The 5,147-nt window shown below is 40.8% G+C and overlaps 1 pseudogene; it reads right to left on the bottom strand.

Moving 5' to 3' along the window:
* Nucleotides 1-214: 214 nt before the first annotated feature.
* LOC147432110 (uncharacterized) lies at nt 215-1,171 on the bottom strand (annotated as a pseudogene).
* Nucleotides 1,172-5,147: the final 3,976 nt, after the last annotated feature.

The raw sequence follows: 5,147 nt of genomic DNA, 5'->3' as shown, positions 1-5,147 counted from the left end.
CACGTAGCACCTGGGATATTTGCCATCTAGCAGGAGGGTGTTATCTTTGTTGAATTGTGGAAACTCTTTCCAAAAAGTGCCCCAAGACTAGAAAGAACATTTTTTTCCCTTGCTCGTCAAGCCATGAGCTTCTATTGCATGCCTCCTTTGCAATCCACCCATTCAAGCACCTACAGGCTTGAGGCAAGCACAATTCTAACCTCTTTTCTAGGTCTCAGTAGGGGCTTGTGTTCCAGATGTACACTTCAACAATTTAGCTAGCCCCAAGAACAAACCACTCTACGAAATGGTGCACATAGTGGTTCATATTATTGTCCTGCTTCACCTTTCAAAAGTGCAGCATGTCCACATTATACAGGCTTGGTCCCTCTCTCTTGTCGTGAGTGAAAATAAGAAGATCATTGATATTAATGATCAAGGCATGCCTATTATCCTCCAAAAGGTGAGGACACGAAATTGAGTTACTAGGGGTGTCTCCCGATCAAAGTGCCCCAGGTCTTCTTGAGCATAATGCCGGTGCCCAACATTACCAATCACTTGTATTTTTACTATAGCACCCAAAAAACCACACCCAATAAATTGTAATGAAGATTGACACCATGAAACAAAAAATATATCTTATATTCAAGATAAGTAAATAGCACAAAAAGCACAGGGAACTTAAAGTTTTCAATGTGCCGGGTTTTGGGGGGGTCTTGATTAGTACTTTTCTTTGGATATGGATGATGCACTCCTTCCTCCTACTGTCGCTTGTGTTTCTTCCTCAGGGTATTTGCAATTACTTGTAATGTCTCCACATCCTTTGCGTCCTCCACTTTATCCACGGTTTCCAATTTTGGGATCACAATAAGGTTTAGGGGAAAATTCCAAAATTTACTCGAACAAAAATGAAACACTACATAGATGCACTTCATTACCTTCCTGGTTGGTCGGTTGAGAGCTTGCTAGAGTCATGTCCAATGGTTTTCTTGCCATGGTTCTCAACCACGAAGGGTTCAGCCTCGGGGTCCTCCACTCTATCCCCACTTTTTACAACAGCCTTGCCGTGTTGAAAACCCTCAGATAGCTGTATGTTGTTTTCGTTAAGTTCAAACAATTCTGTATTGTTCTCGTCAAGTTCAAGCAGACGAGAACTTTTGTCACCATCGGTTTTTGTGAAGAAAAAAATCATGTTAAGGGACTTATCTCATAACAAGTGGATTTAAGTTGAGTATAGTGAACCCACCCTCCGGCTCTATGTACTCAATTTCGAGTGCCTAGCACTTGAAAGTTTTTGGAATCTTTACTGTGCACAATGGGTGAGTGCACTCTGACATAGTGCCTCTTATAAGTGCAAAGCAAAATGGGTGATATTTTTGTTGACATTCTAGTGAGAAGACCCCTACCATGTGGTTAGCTGAGAGGGGTTTCCCACATGCAACACAATCACCCCCAATACACACAAACGGTTTCAAAACAGGGGCTTTAGTCGGCGGTGAAGGGACGATGATGCCTCTACCCTTTTCCTAGATATAGTGTATGGATGTATCCATACATGCTCTTTGAGACGTCAAGGCTTCTAATTCAAATTCCAAAGCCATATTTCTTTGCTGCCAACCATAGCATAAACAAGAGTGGAGAGTAAGATCATTTCATGCTTAAATGGACTTAAGTGCACAGGCTTGAATGCTTCTATTCAACTTCTTCTAAAGAATTCAAAGAAAATTAAAAAATGCTTGACAAATCTTATCAAAACGCTTTCAAGGCATTTCTAACCAATTGTTTAGCACTTTTTAACCACCTTTTGAGCACCATTGAGCACTTTAGAGCACTTTAGAGCACTTTCAAACCACCTGGTCACCACTTTCTAAGCACCGAGTTACCACTTTCTTGGCAACATAAAGCATTTCAAATCACTTCTAACAACCGATTTAGAAACATTGAGCACTTTAAAGCACTTTTTTACCACCAAGTCACCACTTTGTACTCCTTGTGAGTAGAGAAAGTGCTTCATAGTGTAGATTGGTTCCTTGAAAGAACTTTGAAGTACTTTCTAAGCACCATTCAACATTGTGGAGCACTTCAAAGCAGTCTCTTCACTCAATCCTTACTACTTGGTCTAAACTTCATAACCACCTAATAATCAGTTAAGAGCTATGTCAAAGTACTTCAAAGTACTTTCAAGGACCCTTTCAACACTTTCTCACCACTTTTTGACCACCTATTAAGCCCTTTCAAGCATATTTAGGCACCATTGAGCACTTCAGAGCACTTTCTAAGCACCCGGTTACCATTTCTTGGCACCATAAAGCATTTCAAATCACCTTTTGACCACCTATTGAGCAACAGCGAGCACTTCAAAGCACTTTCTTACCATTTAGTCACCACTTTTACTCCTTGTGAGTAGTTAAAGTGCTTCAGATTGCAGATTGGTTTCTTGAAAGCACTTTGAAGTACTTTCTAATCATCATTCAGTATTGTGGAGCACTTCAAAGTAGTCTCTTCACTCAATCCTTTCCACTTGGTCTAAACTTTATAACCACCTAGTAAATAGTATAGAGCTATGTCAAAGCACTTCAAAGTACATTCAAGGACCCTTTCAACACTTTCAAGCACTTTCTCACCACTTTCTGACCACATATTAAGCACTTTCAAGCATATTGTAGGCACCATTGAGTATTTTAGAGCACTTTCGAACCACCTGGTTACCACTTTCTTTGCACCATAAATCATTTCAAATCACTTTATAACCACCTATTGAGCAACATTGAGCACTTCAAAGCACTTTCTTACCACCTAGTCACCACTATGTGATCCTTGTGATTAGTTTAAGTGCTTCAAAGTGCGAATTATCCAATGATGGTTACCAAGATCAAAGTTGCAGATTGCTTCCTTGAAAGCACTTTGAAGTACTTTCTAAGCACCATTCAGAATTGTGGAGCACTTCAAAGTAGTCTCTTCACTCAATCCTTGCCACTTGGTCAAAACTTCATAACCACCTAGTAAGCAGTATAGAGCTATATCAAAGCACTTTAAAGTGCTTTGAAGGACCCTTTTAGCACTTTGAAGCACTTTCTTACCACCTATCAAGCATTTTCAAGCATATTGTAGGCACCATTGATCACTTAGGTGCTTTTAAGGCATCTATAAGCACTTTCTACGCACCAGTGATCACTATGAAGATTTTTCTAACCACTTGGTCAGCACTTCCTACTCCAAGTAAGCAGTTTAGACCTATCTCAAATCACTTCATAATATGAAGCACTTCGAGTCTGAAGTCTAACCACTTGGTCAGCACATTCTACTTATCACAATTTGAATTTATCACAAAGCACTTCTAGGCACTTTTAGCAACAAGCTTACCTGCAAGGAGTCCAAAAGTTCTTTAAGCCGCCTCGAATCAATAGTGGCACGTGCCTTGGACCACATCTTGGTGATAGCTGTGACCTCTATCTCTTTGTGGTCTACCTTTCGTGGATCTGAATCAGGTGAGGTCTTGAGCACCTCCGACTCCTTGTTTAGTTGGTCCAATTCCCTGTAGAAGTCATTGTAAGCAAAAAAATTCCCTTCATTTCTAAGCCACAAGTCCCTATTTTCCTGCAGCTGCACTTTCACCTAACCCAGCAGTCTTTTTTGCTCATTCTCCTGGCCACTAAGTCCCTCCACCATGCTAAGCACCAGCTGAATATACATTGGTGTCTCTACTGCCTGAAATGGATGTAGCTTGCTTGCTGACATTATCAGTATTGATGACAAGGCACCATCATAGATAGATGCTTTTATTTGAATGACAAATGTCAAGCCATAATCAGAGCGAAACTTGTTGATCTTCCACTCCAAACCCCCTTTTTGTATCTTGCAGTTTTCAAGGACACTGCCACCAACCCTTGCCCATGCAATCCGATGTCCAATCGGATCACTCACTGCTGCTGGACACCTCTCATACATGAAATACCATGCAAATTTTGCTAGCAGCTCACCATTGGATGGGGTTGCTTGATATACCCTCTGGCATAAAATCCGGCACTCGTCAACAAACTCTTCCCTCACATGGTTGAGAAATAGCTTTGTGCTTTTTTTGTGTAGGCACTTGAAGACACTCAGCCACTCCTCATCGGGGATATATTTATTTGTGAGCTCTTTAGGTAGCTTCCCCTCTAGGTTGAGCCCATACTCCTCATGTAGTTCCTTGATTGGGAAGAAAAATCTTGATAGCTGCAAGTACTCCAATGCTACAAGCACCAAAAAATAGAGCTTGTTGAAAGCCCAGCTTTGCAAACATTGAAGCAATGAAAAAAAACAATGTAAAACATACACATGCATACCTTTCAATGACTTTTTTGATAGCTTCAAGTTGGATGCAACACATTCCAGAGTGCCAAGCACAGCCTTTACCTCCACTTTTGATGTACTTCTTCCCGTCGCGAGCTCATTGGTTGGAGGATTTCGATCTTGAAGTTCAAGTTCAGACATCATCTTACAGCTTGACTGTATAGTAAAGAGGATAAGCTTATGAGCATGCAGAGAAAGACTAATGCCTATAGCTCCAAGTGTTACAGTATGATGCATGCAAAGCTTGACTTCGGTAAAGCACACAGGAAAAACAGGACATGCAGACATGTAGGCCTCAGTAGTTCCATTAGGAAGAGAATGGGGTCTAGGAGGGCCTCTTTATTTGTCAATATAAGGAAGTAAAACCTTAGTATTAATAAAGTAATCAAAGGACAACTTTTGACTTCAAACAGGCAAAATGGCTAGTTGATTTGAATTCAAAGTTTCCCCCCAAAATGGAATTTAAAGTCTAGTGGGTAAAACCATATCATCTAGCATATCTATGGAAAGAGCCCGACACGTAGATTATAGATCTATGATCTCCACTCAAATCGGAGATCATATGTGGGAGTTATAAAAGGCCAAAAATCATAAAATTTTGCACCTCCTTTTTGGGGGGGAAAGTACATCTTTTGACCACTCTTACACATTCCTTACACACCCACCATTCTTGCACACAGGCGTACACCTATTTGTGTAAATGTTAATCACCTCCATAAGCTCATGGCAAATAAAGAGGCCCTCCTACACCCCATCCTCTTCCTAATGCAAAATTGTTTATGAGCACGGTTGGCAACCTCTGTTTGCGGAAAGGATGCATGTTTTATGAGCACAAG

This window comes from Adiantum capillus-veneris, chromosome 20 (genome assembly GCF_014529385.1).
Source record: "Adiantum capillus-veneris isolate H3 chromosome 20, ASM1452938v2, whole genome shotgun sequence".
Lineage (NCBI taxonomy): Eukaryota > Viridiplantae > Streptophyta > Polypodiopsida > Polypodiales > Pteridaceae > Adiantum > Adiantum capillus-veneris.
This window is presented reverse-complemented; position numbering and strand designations above follow the sequence as displayed.